This window comes from Somniosus microcephalus, unplaced genomic scaffold, assembly GCF_052327205.1.
Source record: "Somniosus microcephalus isolate GS21.2 unplaced genomic scaffold, FLI_Smic_1.0 unresolved_chr5, whole genome shotgun sequence".
Classification (NCBI taxonomy): domain Eukaryota; kingdom Metazoa; phylum Chordata; class Chondrichthyes; order Squaliformes; family Somniosidae; genus Somniosus; species Somniosus microcephalus.
Genome location: NW_028225183.1, coordinates 26723466 through 26738540, shown reverse-complemented (window position 1 = coordinate 26738540; position 15075 = coordinate 26723466). Strand labels below are relative to the sequence as shown.

At 42.1% G+C, this 15075-nt stretch overlaps 1 non-coding gene across 1 annotated transcript; it reads left to right on the top strand.

The window, feature by feature from the left end:
- The first annotated feature begins 4681 nt into the window (after nt 1–4681).
- Nucleotides 4682–4849, top strand: LOC147087773 (U1 spliceosomal RNA). Its single transcript, XR_015075459.1, has one exon. It is a non-coding gene; the product is annotated as a U1 spliceosomal RNA (small nuclear RNA).
- The last annotated feature ends 10226 nt before the right edge of the window (nt 4850–15075 follow it).

Sequence of the window (15075 nt, the reverse complement as noted above, 5' to 3'; positions counted from 1 at the left end):
GCATGTAGGATGCTTTGAAGGTCTGGATCGAAGGTTTTGATCAGTCTGTTGAGTTGGCGGGTGTGTTCTTTGTTCGGATCAGCGGGTAACTGTCTGTAGTGTTCCTGGTTGTCCAGTTGTCGGTATACTTCTTTGCAATAGTCCGTTCTGTTCTGTATGACGATGGCACCTCCTTTGTCCGCTGGTTTGATGACGATGTTGTGGTTGGTCTTGAGAGCATGGATGGCGTTGCGTTGTGCTCGGGTGACATTCTGGACTGTCTTGTGAGTGCGGCTGATGAATCTGGCATTGATGCATCTCCTGACAGCTTGAGCATACATGTCAAGCTTAGGGCAGCGACCCTCCGGAGGGGTCCAATTTGACTCTTTCTTCTTCGGTCGTTGCACTGCGGATCCCTCTGTCTGCTGTTCTGGATCATTGATTTTATCATTGGGTTCGCTGCTGATATCTTGGGATTTGTGGAAGAATTCCCGGCGCCTCATTCTCCTGATGAATTCCTCTGTGTCTGCCGCGAGACCGATGGGGTCCATTTTGGTGGTGGGGCAGAAATTGAGACCTCGGCTGAGAACTTCAATTTCGTCTGGTTGAAGGGTGTGGTCGGACAGGTTGACGATGGATTTCCCTGTGGTTTCAACCGTGGTACCGGGGGAGGCTTGGTTGCTGCTGCTGGTGATGCCAAGTTTCTCAAGCTTCCTGTTCTTGGTGTGCATGTAGGTAGCGTAGTTCCGTTGCCTTTGACTGCTGTGATTATCTCTCTGCCGAGGTGCGATAAATGGCAGTTGGAAAGGTTACCTGTAAACATCTGACATGATTCTCTGACTATATAAGCTGTGCCTTTATGCATTTCTCCACCTCACCTGAAGAAGGAGCAGCGCTCCGAAAGCTTGTGATTTCAAATAAAGCTGTTGGACTATAACCTGGTGTTGTGTGATTTCTTACATTAATTAAACAGTTACAGTATTCCACTTGCTTCCCCTGTTCACTGTTTCTAATTAAACAGTTACTGTGTTCCCCTTACTTCCACTGTACACTGCTTCTATGTAAACAGTGACTGTGGTCCCCTTGCTTCCACTGTTCTCTGTTTCTATTTAAACATTTTCTGTGTTCCCGTTATTTCTCCTGTACTCTGTTATTAATTAAATAGTAACTGTATTCCCGTTACTTCCCCTGTTCACCGATTCTAATTAAAAAGTTACTGTGCTCCGCTTAGTCTCCCTGTTCTCTGTTTCTAATTAAACAGTTATCGTTTTCCCCTTACTCCCCCCGTTCATTGTTTCTAATTAAACAGTTTCCGTGTTCCCCTTATACTCCCCATCTTCTCTGTTTCTAATTAAACTGTTAACGTGTTCCCCTTCCACTCCCCTGTTCTCTGTTTCTAATTCGAATGTTACTGTGTTCCACTTACTTCCCCTGTTCTCTGTTTCTAATTAAACAGTTACCATGTTCCCCTTAATTCCATCGCTTCTCTGTTTCTAATGACAAAGTTACCGTGCTCCCCGTCCTTCCACTGTTCTGTTTCTAATTAAACAGTTAATATTTTCCCCTTCCTCTCCCCTGTTCTCAGTTTCTAATTAAAATTTGTCGTGTTGCCCTTACTCACCCGGTTCACTGTTTCAAATTAAGCAGTTACCGTGTTCCCCTTACTTCCCCTGTTCTCTGTTACTAATTAAACAGTTACCATGTTCCCCTTTCTTCCCCTCTTCACTCTTTCTAATTATCAGGTAATATGTTCACCTTCCTCTCCCCGTTCTGTTTCTAATTGCACAGTTACTGCTGTCCTCTTACTCCCCCTGCTCTCTGTTTCTAATTAAACAGATACTGTGTTCCCCTTACTTCCCCTGTTCACTGTTTCTAATTGAACAGTTACTGTGTATCTCTTCCTTCCCCTGTTCTCTGTTTCTAATTAAAGAGTTGCCGTGTTCCCCTTACTTCCCGTGTTCTCTGTTTCAAATTAAAGAGTTACCATGTTCCCCTTACTTCCCCTGTTCTCTGTTTCTAAATAAAGAGTTAATGTTTTCCCCATACTTCCTCTCTTCTCTGTTTCTGAATAAAAAGGTACCGTGTTCCCCTTACTTCCCCTGATCTGTTTCACATTAACCATTTACCATGTTCCACTTACTTCCCTGTTCTCTGTTTCTAATTAAACAGTTACTGTTTTGCCCTTACACTCCCTGTTCTCTGTTTCAATTTAAACAGTTGCCGTGTTCCCCTTACTTCCCGTGTTCTCTGTTTCTAATTGAACAGTTACTGTGTACCTCTTCCTTCCCCTGTTCTCTGTTTCTAATTAAAGAGTTGCCGTGTTCCCCTTACCTCCCGTGTTCTCTGTTTCTAATTGAACAGTTAATGTGTTCAACTTACTTCCCCTGTTCATGATTCTATTTAAGCAGTTACTGTGTTCCCCTTATTTCCCCTCTTCTCCTTTTTAAAATAAAATATAACTGTATTACCCTTACTTTCCCTTTTCTCTGATAGTAATTAAACAGTTAACGTGCTCCCCTTACTCCCCCTGTTCACTGTTTCTAATTATACAGTTAACGTGTTCACCTTACTCCCCCTGTTCTCTGTTTCTAATTCGACAGTTACTGTGTTCGCCTTACATTCCCTGTTCTCTGTTTATAATTAAACATTTGCCATTTTCCCCTTACGCCCCCCTGTTCTCCATTTCTAATTAAACAGATATTGTGTTCCTCTTACTTCCCCTGTTCTCTGTTTCTAATTACACAGTTACTGTGTTCCCCTTACACCCGCTGTTCTCTGTTTCTAATTAAGCAGTTACCCTGTTCCCCTTACTCCCCCTGTTCTCTGTTTCTAACTAAACAGTTACCATGTGCCCCCTACTCGCTCTGTTCTCTGTTTCTAATTAAACAGTTACTGTGTTCCCCTTACTTCCCCCATTCTCTGTTTCTAATTAGGCTGTTACCGTTTTCCCCTTAGTTCCCCTGTTCTCTGCTTCTAATTAAACAGTTACTGCGTTCCCCTTACTTCCCCTCTTCTCTGTTTCTAATTAAACAGTTACCATGCTCCCCCTACTTCTCCTGTTCATTGATTCTAATTAAACAGTTACCGTGTTCCCCTTAATCCCACAGTTCTCTGTTGCTAATTAAACAGTGATCGGGTTCCCCTTACTTCACCTGTTCTCTGTTAATAATTGAACAGTTACCATGTTCCCCTTACTCCCCCTCTTCTCTGATTCTAATTAAATATCTACCATGTTCTGCTTACTCCCCGCTGTTCTCTGTTTCTAATGAATCTGCTACCCTTTTCCCCTTACTCCCCTGTTATCTGTTTCTAATTAAACAGTTACTGCATTCCCCTTGCTTACCCCGTTCCCTGTTTCTAATTAGACTGTTACAGTTTTCCCCTTTGTCCTCCCTGTTCGCTCTTTCAAATTAAAAAGTTGCCATGTTCCCCTTAATCCCCCTGTTCTCTGTTTCTAATTAAACAGTTACCATGTTCCCCTTACTCCCCTCTTCTCTGATTCTAATTAAACAGCTATCATGTTCTGCTTACTCCCCGCTGTTCCCTGTTGCTAATGAAACAGTTACTGTGTTCCCCTTACTTTCCCTGTTCTCTGTTTCTCATTAAACATTTAACGTGTTTCCCATACTCCCACTGTTCTCTGTTGCTAATTAAAAAGTTGCCATGTTCCCCTTACTCCCCCTCTCCTTTGATACTAATTAAAGAGTAACCGTCTTCCCCTTACTTCCCCTGTTCACAGTTTCTAATAAAACAGTTACCGTGTTCCCCTTATTCCCACTGTTCTCTCTTTCTAAATAAACAGTTACTGTGGTCACCTTACTGCCCCTGTTCTATTTCTAATTAACCAGTTACCGTGTTCCCCTTACTCCCACTGTTGTTTGTTTCTAATTGAACAATAATTGTGTTCCCCTTACTTCCCCTGTTCTCTGTTTCTAATTAAACAGTTACCATGTTCCACTTACTCCCGCTGTTCTCTGTTTCTAAGTAAACAGTTTGCATGTTGGTAAACATAAAGGTGCATTTATTTTCCACCTCCGTCTCTAAGCTCTTAATGTGGCTTTTCCTTATATCATTTAATCACTATGAATATATTGAATGATCATACTGAAAAGAGTGAGAAAGATTGCAAACGTCAACAACAACTTGTATTATATAGCGCCTTTAAAACGTCCCAAGACACTTCACAGGCCTGTTTTAAGACAAAAATGTGAAACCTGCTTAAAGAAAAGAAGGTAGGTTTATTGATGAAATATTTCAAGCACAGTGTATGAATGTGACAAGTGATGAAGACTTAATGGGCCAGAACCTATCGGTCTGTATGGGCAATACTTGAGAATTGCTTTTTCAAACACTCAGATTCCGATTTATTTTTCATATGAAGATATGACAGACACTTACTTCAGATGCCAGACATATAAGGAGAGATTTATTTCCAGAAAACTTTTCGTGGCCTGAACAAAAGATACTGAGTGAGCGTTCGTTTCCTTTTAAGGGCAAATTCAAATATGCCTGTCCGGCTCTTTATTATTGCAGCGCTTTGCCAAAGTGTATATCATTTTATATTGCAATATTTTAGTAGAACCGACATGAGAAAACAGCAGCACATTCTGAATGAAGGGGAATTTTGAATTACAAAAATGAGTCGTTGAGACGGTAAGAGGCAGTGAATTATGTGGCGAGGCAATGTGTGTCAATGGAAAGCATACTTATTTGGCGGGGGAGAGAAGATGGTGGTCATGAAGTTGGTTTTCCCCCGACGAGGCTAGCTCATTGCACTTTGGGTGTGCTGACGCTTGTGATGTTCCCCAAATGCGAGATACCCGACTGCAAAATTTGTCATAGTGGGGGACTGCGTTCGTGCTCTCCCCTGGCTTTACAATTAATGTTACATTTTCAACTAAGCTCTCAAATGCAGTGTTATTTTGCTTTCAATTCTATCTTTGCTTTATTCCCGACAGAGGGATCTGAGATACAAAACGGCTTTTCTGCAAAACACAGCCTGTTCAAATCGCCTGATAAGCGATTCCCAAAGCTCACATTTCAATTTCTCTCTACGCTCACATTGATATTCATCCTTACAACTAAGAAATGACATATTTTGCACAAAAAATCAAAAATTATTCATACTTACAAGTCCACACCGCGTACAACCAAATTTTCAAATCTGCCTGCCAACTCTGCACTTTGGCAAAATGTTAACGACAGAAACAATGGTACTGCACAGAACCAGGTCATTCGGCCCATCGTACCGCTGCTGGCTCTTTCAAAGTGCTATCCAATTAATCATACTCCTTTGTTTTTTCACCAAATCCCTGCAATTATTTTACCCTCAAACGTTATCCAAATGAACTTTTCAACATTACTAATCAATTTGCTTCAACCACCCTTTCAGGCAGAGCATTGCAGGGACTCACAACAATTTTCTGCATCACTTTTTTTCACCTGCTCGAGGGGGAGTCGGGGAAATATCCTACTGGTTATTTTGCAAATTTTCTAAAATCTATTGCCACTGTAACTGACACTGGAAACAATTTCTCCTTATTGACTTGTTATCTTGTATTTATATAGCACCATTAATGCAGTAAAACGTCCCAAGGCACTCCACAGGAGCGTTATCAAAAAAAAATTCACACCCTGCCGCACAAGAAGATATTAGGACATAAAAACAAAAAATGCTGGAAATACTCAGCCGGTCAGGCAGCATCTGTGGAGAGAGAAAAACAGGGTTAACGTTTCAGGTCGATGACCCTTCGTCAGAAATGTATTACTGTTTAATTCACTGCCACTTCTCTTTAAAGAATGCCCACATTGATGAAGCTCTGCTCTTCTCTCCAACAACTCTATTACTCTCTCCACAGATGCTGCCTGACTTGCTGTGTATTTGCAGCATTTTCGGATTTTATTTCAGATTTGCAGCATCCGCAGTATTTTGCATTTGTATTTGAGATATTAGGACGGATGACCAAAAGCTTGGTCGAAAAGTTAGGTTTTAAGGAGCATCTTAAAGGAGGAGAGACAGAGAAGTGGCGCTGTTTCGGGAGGGAGTTCCTGATTTTAGGGCCTAGGCAGCTGAAAGCACACCTCTCAACGGTGAAGCAAATTACATAGGAACACGCAAGAGGCCCGAATTGCAGGAGCACAGAGATCAAAGGCAACATGAGGGAAAATAGTTTATGTAGCGTGTGGATAGCATCTGGAATTCACTGCCTGAAAGGGGGCTGCAGGCAGATTCAATTGTGGCTTTCAGAAGGGAATTGGATATGGACCTGAAAGGAAAAAATTTGCAGGGCTACGGGGAAAGGGTGTGGGAGTGGGACTAGCTGAAGTGCTTTTTCAGAGAGTCGGCACGGGCACGACAGGCCGAATGGCCTCCTTCTGTGCTGCAGCCATTCTATTATATGATCTCGGAGAGTTGTAGGCAATGGTCCCTCTAATTTGTTTCTTTGGCCCGCCGGAGTAAAGCTGGAATATTCATAAAGATACAAAGATGATACACCCTTGGGGACCTCACAGTGTTGGACATAGCATGAATTGCACTGAAATGTTCATATAAAGTTACAGAATACAACACATGTGTAAAATTCCCCGTTGTTTTCTCGGCACTGGTGACTTGTGAAGGGGGCTACGGGCCGAAGTCGCACTAAGCCGCACTGATCCCGAGCCAAGCTGACATTTTGTCAAGTTCAATCTTCAGCACAAAACTGAAAATGCCCAGGCCCCTCCCCGGTATGTGGTCTCTTATTTCCTCACTCAGTGGGCTACTGAGCAATACAGGAAGGGCTCAGGCTTGATCAATATCTTAATGCACCAGATAATTTATCACAGCCCACGGCCCAGGCATTCTCTGATTCCAGTCTTGCAGACGTTGCTATGTTTCAAATGTTGCATTTTCACACTGGCAATGAATTGATCGATAGCCGTGATGTGAAAAGCTATGTTTGTTTTAAAGATGCAGTTCAAGAAGATACCTGGAAGACTAATGATTAGCGTGACTGTTCTGACAATATGAGCTGCAGTTAAATGTGGGCTTGTAAATATTTAAAGTGCTTCATTCCGATTGTTGACAAAAAGTGCTAGTCATTCCCTGCGGACCTTTTTTGAAACAGCTGGCATTTTACAGAAGGCAAGGAAATGTATTTTGCATCACTTTACCGAATGACGAATGAACTGGGCTGAAAACAATCAGTTGTAGCTAATTCCACAAGATGTAATTAACTGTAAAATTGAAAAAAACCGCATACCAAAACAGGAATTCGAATCCACGCCCAGAGAAAACTATAACCTAAACACAGCGTTTTCGACAGCTCGGCCAGCCTGAAGCAGGAAATTGGAATGAAATAACAAAGGAAACACAGTTAGGGGTTTTGTGAATCTTTGGAAACGCTTTGGGAAATGGAATGAGAGGAGAATGTAGATGCAAATGCCCGACTGTCCTTGGAAGATCAGTGCACCTTTCCCTGGTTTAAGATACTGGCACCTTTACTCTGAAGTTAACGGGGAATTTAACTGATCAGAGCCATTTAAAAGATTCTCGTTACTGCAGATCAGAATTAAAACCTAATACCGGCTTCTGGACAATCAGAATACTTTTACAAAGACAGGGCACCGAATGTCTCGAAGGGAGACCGCGCCGGTTGCAGGAGAGATGGTTAGATGTGACATGGATGTGTCTGCAGTGTGCGGGATCAGACTGCTGCCAGTTATCCACAATCAATGTCCCACCCTTTATTTTGTAACAGTAAAACTGAAATTGGACAAGTACCATCCTGATCGGAGCAATCTGAAGCTTCAACTCACCGACAGCCTGTTTTAGGATGCCTTGCAAAAGGACTTTGTATCTTTTTCTCTGGCGCAATTGTCTAGCACGTTTGGCTGTTGAGTAAAAAGTTGGTGGTTCGAGTCCACCCAGGGACGAAGTCTATAACTGTTTTTTCCCCTGAGGATTCAGTCCCACACAGTTCCAGCTTGTCAATGTGCGCTTTGTCTGCAAGAAAATATTCCACAAACATTACCAGCAGTGCTGTTATCTGGTGCATTCCCACTCCAATACTTTTACGAGTATTAATTTCACGTAAAATGATAACAAAATGTAAATGGATCGTATTCCTGTTTCCAACTCATTGGAAATAAATAATGCTATTGGGTTTAAAGAAACTAATGAGAATTGATTTTATGAATGTATATATTGAACTGGAACACGTCGTTGCACCGTGTGAGGCTACATTTATCTGCTGGCTTGAGCACACACATCTAGAGAGACACTCCAGTTAATAACTGAGGGAGTGCTGCAGTGTCGGAGGGGCAGTACTAAGGGAGTGCTGCAGTGTCGGAGGGGCAGTACTGAGGAAGCGCTGCACTGCCGGAGGGGCAGTACTGAGGGAGCGCTGCACTGTCGGAGGGGCAGTATTGAGGGTGTGCTGCAGTTTCGGACGTGACATCTTTTGAATGAGACGTTAAACGGACTGCTCTCTCAGGTCGATGCAACAGATTCCATCTCACTATTTCGAAGAAGAGCAGGGGAGTTATCCCCGTTTTCCTGGGCCAGTAATTATCCATCAATCAACATCACTAAAACAGATTATCTGGTCATTGTCACATTGCTCTTTCTGGGCGCTTGCTGTGCGCGAATTGGCTGCCCCGTTTCCTACATAACTACAGTGACTACACTTCAGAAAGTTTTTCATTGGCTGTAAGCCGCTTTGACACATCCGGTGCTGGTGAAAGGTACTTTAGAAATGCAAGACTTATGCCTCCGAACTTCTGCTACCTTCACTGCTATTGAATTCTATTGAATTAGAAATCAACCCCAGTTCCTTGCTAACATTTTACTTGCTTTGCTGACCAGCGATACTGATTTTAATTTTGTTCATCTGCTCTTTCCCCAGTATTTAAAAAAATTCAAGTATACTTTTCAAATCCCTTTTGAATGTTACTATTGTCTCTGCTTCCACCATCCTTTCAGGCAGAGCATTCCAAATCACAACTTTAAAAAAAAAAAATCCTGCTCAAGTCGTCTCTGGTTCTTTTGTCAATCGCATTGAATCTGTGTCCACTGATTACCGACCCCACTGCCACTGGAATCAGTTGCTATTTGTTTACTCGGTAAAAGCAATTAAATATTTTGATCACTTCGAACAAATCTCCTCTTAACTTCTCTGCTCGATGGATTTGCTGGGAATTCAGGGTCTAATTTAAGCTCCATTGATATTTCATTCAATTAATGCAAAATATAGCAGTAAACTGAGTAAGGAGACAACTGTATATGCGGGAATGTTATTCAGTTATTAGGTGTTGCATGAATGTGCTTTTAACCGAAGCTCAGCCATGAGCGTATTGAAAGGTGGAGCAGGCTCGACGGACCAAATGGTCCACTCCTGCTCCTGTTGTTTATGTTCTTATTTTACCAGTCAGTCTACGTCCTCCTGAATTCTGTAACTGTCCTCCTTATTGTGTACTACATTTCCAAATTTTGTTTCATCTGCAAAATATAATATTATGTTGTTTATACTCAACTCTAATCAATAATATGTATCACATAGAGCAGTAAGCAAACAGCGACCCCTGGGGTATACCTCCCTCCTGTCTGAAAAACAACAGCACACCACACTCTGTTTTCTGTCACTTTGCCAATTTTCTAACCATACTGCCCTGTCGCTTGAATCGCATGGCCTAAAATTTTATGAAAACGTTTATTATGTGATATTTTATCGAACGCCTTTGGAAAGTCCATATCCACAACATTAACCACATTGCCATCATGATGTTTCTATTTACCGACCAAAATGCTCCGCTTTGAATTCATCGATGTTAAAGTTCACGTGCCACTTAACAGCACATTCTGCAATTTTTCTAATTGTGAGATGTTTTTTTGGGAAATGTTTCTTCAATATTTGAAGTGAAGCATCAGTTGTAGTGAATAAAATCAATAATAATTGATAAAGGCAGATATCTACAACTGTGTGAGAGATTGGCAATGTATCTCTCTTCCCGACTTACGGTAACAATTTATGCATCCAAAATCCTCAGCTCATACCCACCCCACCTAATATCCTCAGCTCCCCCCACCTCAACTAATATCTTCAGCACCTCCCCACCCCCCCTAATATCCTCAGCTCCTGCCCGCCCCACCTGATATCTTCAGCACCTCTCCACCCCACAAAATACCATCAGCTCCTCCCCATGCCACGTAATATTCGCAGCTCCTGCTCACCCCACCTAACATCTTCTGATCCTTTCCAGCCCAGCAAATATCCTCAGCTCCTCCCCACCCCACCTAATATGTAAGCTGCTTTACACTTAAAAAAAACCGCTGCTACTCTGTAGAGGTCGAAATTTTGAACGAACTGTGAAATGATGGTGGACAGCTTCAAAAGGGAGGGGATAAGTGTGCGATCCTTTGTTTGTCTGCATTCAAAATGGAGGGGGTCTGTATGTTTTCCTTCGTTTGTGAGACCACATGGACAGGAAGGGGGTACACAGGGTGAGGAGAAAGTCCCGCCCTCCACAGACATCAAAGGGACATGAGCATATCATGCAGAAGGAACACCAATCAGGGAAAGTAGGTAGAGAAACTGACCTGTCAGAGGAAGGCAGAGATAAAAGACACGAGAGACCCATGCAGGAGAACATTATAAAGGGAAGGTAAAGCAGCGTGAAAACTCAGAACAAAGGAATCTATTTGACTGTCCAGTCAACTGTTGAAAGCTACCAGCAACTCGGATTGATCACACGTGGAGGAGTGTATGTATGGAAGTCAGACATAGAGCGTATGTATTGCTGGGGAACTTTAATGTACGCATCACTTATTAAACTGTGGGCATATATATTGGTAGGGTACTTATATGTACGCTTGAATTAATAAATTGTAGAACATAGATATTGCTGGTGTACTTTTATGTATGCAGTAATCAATAAAATATAGGGCGTATATATGGCTCGGATACTTTTATGTACGCATGAATTAAAAAACTGTAGTGTGAGTAAAGACCAGTTTTATAGATAACAAACGTATCTGTCATTGCTATTCATCCTTGTAATTCTCGAGGTCCGAACAGCAGTAGGAGAAAGTCTTACAGATTGGCGACCACGAAGGGATCTTGAGTTAAAAAACGTTTTTTTAATCACAATGGAGGATAAGCAAGGGCAAAATTTGGAAGCAAAACAAGGAAAGGAATGTACAGAAGGTCGCTTAGGAAATAAGGCATGGTAAAAGGCGATATGGCTGTTAGCCTATCAAAGGCAATCACTTCAAAATAAGAAAGTGGTGGAAGAATAAACCAGATAGATTGACCAACTGAAACGAAATGGGAGCGACAGTGAAGCAGTGCCAAACCACTTGTTAAAGAGTTAGAAGAACGGACTGCTCGTGGGGAACATACTGAATGTAAAAATAATGCAGAACAGCAGAATGAGAGTAGGAGATAAAGAGAGATAAACATCGAAGTTGCAATCTGAAAACTCAGCAAAGGAAGGAAGAAAACAGTGTTTTGGGAAGCCATGAAAAGCTACTCAGATGTCAATTTAATAGAAGGGAAAAAAGGAAAATTAATGTATTATCAACACAAACTATCAGCGTTTGTGCCGAGGCAAATGTAGCACAAGATTTGGTGAGTGAAAGGAACCTTAAAGAATGCTGGATTTTCTTTTGTGTGAAAGTCTGTGTTAATGTGTGGAAGTTTTAAGCTATTGCATTCCTTTTATCTGAAAGTCTGTTTTTGAAAGAAAGTGTCCATTGCGTTTGATTTAGCTCCACCCACTTTTCTGTGCCTGGAGCTGAATCCGTTTAACCCTTTGTTGCATGTAGGATGGTGAAATGTGTTTAGGAGAAAAGGAAAGTTTCTGCCCCTTTTCGAATTCCAGTTTAGTGATGTTTGAAAAAACGTGCATGAATGTTTTTAAGCTTCAAGCTACGGGAAGCTCCTCCCTCTTTTCAAGTGGTAATGGTTAGTTTAAGATATTGGTTTGAATTGAATTGGAGTTATTGAGGTTAATTAACGACTTTAAAAGCACACTTTTATTGTGGCCACCGTGAAATTCTGATTGGTGTAAATTGTGTTAAAGCTGCTAGTTCTGGACATGAGACAATCACATCAACAATTGGTATTTTCGAAATTTATGATATATTTCAAGTATTTCTGATCAAGAAGATAAAAGGGAATGGTATTGTGCCTGGAGTTTATCACAGAATGTTTATGAAGTCTGATGCTTTTACTTGCTGAAGTGGATCATAACATAGATTTTCAAAGCAAAAGATTTTGCAAAAGTAACATTATTTTATTGACGTGTTATAAATGGTATCTGGTTTGTCTTCTTTTGAAAAGAAACGCCAACTAACCAATTAAATTGAAGTGATGCAATTGCATGCGTCTGACAATTTGCTCCACCATCTTACAAACCGGCAAATGCATTACTCCTTTCTGCGGACAGCTGGGCTTTTTTATTCACTACACAATAACTTTTTATTGATGAATACATTTTAGTGATATTCGGCATTATTAAATTGAAGTTTCTTTAATTTGAGAGAATGTTTCCCCACATTGACAGAAGGGGATCAGGAATTGACGAATTAACCCATTGGGTTTGTAGGAAAGCCCCAATGGATTGTCTGACATTTTTTCTTATAAGAAGCTGGGCCAGTTCAGTGTTGATGGTGCAATACTTCCAGGAGGGTAGAAGTCTTCCCGTGCAAGGCGGCCACAGCCCCCTGGGTGGCCAAGACCCTACTTAAAGGAATATTCTCCAGCAGGGGACTTCCTCGTGTGGTAAGCCACACTGAAATAGTAAGGAATTGAAAGGGAATGAATGGCATGTGACCCACAACCCATAATCATCGGGGGTTTGTGGAATGAATGAACATTGAAGTTGGCCTTATAAAAGGAATTAAACTATTGTGGGATGAGGTAATTCGTATAATCCTTATGTGGATACACAGTAACAAAACCAAAGGAACGAGTCACTCTCCTCATGAATTGGTAACGGGGAGACCCATGCAAAACACCTCACAACTATTGGTCCCCACACTGCCTGATAAACAAATCAAGGAGGTGCCTCGGGACAAATCTCTGAGCAACCTGTGGGGAACTTTAAAGGAATTGAACTAAAGGACCGCCCACAACATTGGAAACGCACACCATCACAACCGATTATACTTGGCTATGAGTATACCCCAGGAGTGTGCAGTGGGGTGCCAGGTAATAGTACGAAACTATTTGAGAGTGGGAGTTTTGGAACCATTATCCAAGGGACCTCATAACATTATTGATAAAGATTGTCCCCTGGTATATTCAGATCAGTTACCTAAGAGGATCAAATGGTTACAAATTAATCAGATGAAGCACCACCGAAGAAGTAAATTGGGAAGGAAAAAGGAGAATGCAAATGTTCTGATCTCAGAACCCTGAGTGAAGGGTTGGACGTGAGTGTGATGTTGTGGGGTGATGATCCAGGGATACCAAGGCATCCGGGTCTTGCTCTGGGATAAGGAGGAACACAGCAACCAGCAGCAGTGTCCAGGCCTGTGCAGGGTCAGGGACCTCAATCCTGTGCAGGGTAAGGCACCGCCATCCTCTGCAGAGTCAGGGACCACCATGCTGTGCAGATGCAGGGACCACAATCCTGTGCAGGCTCAGGGAACACAATAATGTGCAGGCTCAGGGACCACAATACTGTGCAGGGTCAGGGACCACCATCATGTGCAGGGTCAGGGTCCACAATCCTGTGCAGGGTCAGGGACCACCATCCTGTGCAGAGTCAGGGACCACAATCCTGCGCAGGGTCAGGGATCGCCATCCTGTGCAGAGTCAGGGGCCACAATCCTGTGTAGGTTCAGGGACCACAATCCTGTGCAGGGTAAGGCACCACCATCCTGTGCAGCGTCAGGGACCACAATCCAATCTAGGGCGGAGTAGTCACCAGTTGAAAATCAACCCAACATGGACCCAACTGGGAACAACATCGGCACCCTCAGAAGGAGCAGTGAGTAAACCTAAAAGGAAATGATGTTGAATGTTTACATAAGAGTTTGTGAGCATTAGCTCTGTTATGTGTTACAAAACTCCAGGATGGGGAAACTGCTATACGCATTGAGCACTTTGATCCTCTTGGTGGAAGGTATTGAACTATATCAGGAATCACAGCCGCTCTGAAACAGCACCAATGGAACCACAAACTCACTGGATACAGGGTTTACTGTTGTAAATGAGATGAATGGAACATTAAAAATCAAAACATAACATGTTATACTTGGACAGTGAGGGTAATGGAGTAGAGGGTGCATGAGGGAGAAAGGATTTGTTTACAATGCTCAAATGAGATTATTCCAAATGGGAGGATCCTGGAACTTCAGTTTGCACCGGGTGAGACCACAAATAACCTGAGATTGAGGAAGGAAGAGGAATTGTGGCTCCCCCATTAATTGATGGGACAAGTAATTGTACGACAAATTTCTGGTCAGCTAATCACATGTATGTGTGTAAACAAAAATTTCTCCCATGATGATCCACAAATTGAAAATCGTTATGATAATTTTCAATGCCCTGAATAGTCAAAAGAAGCCATTCAATTAAAGGCGAAAGAGAAACCAGTGCCACCCGATGAAGGCAGCGAAAAGTGCCCCCCCCCCATCCGCTGCTCCAACTAAAGGATTGATATTGGTTCCACATGAGTTAACAATGTTACATGATATTGTATTAGGTGCGATGGAGATTATTATCAACGTGCTTAGTCTTGCTTTGACAACACGGTGCAGTGAACCCACCAGGAACTATCTTAGAGATAGAAAAGCGCAGTTAATAAAAACAGGGGAGGAGCCTCAAGCCCCGAAATCCCAGAACAGAGGAGAAAGCGCAGTGCGGTCAATAATATAGCAACAACGTGGAATACTGCATCAGGATGAGTAAATACAGGCGATATTATGAGCCTGAACCATCAATTAGGAAAATTGAGTGAAAAGTACAGAAGGCATTAAGAAACCAGAATAGCATAGTGTAATGCAATTAGAAGCAGAAATGACCTTGGCAATTCACATGCAAGGGTTGATCAAGTTGTTGGAAAATCAGACCATAAAAAACTTGAAAAGGAGGATAGAAATGCCTCTGA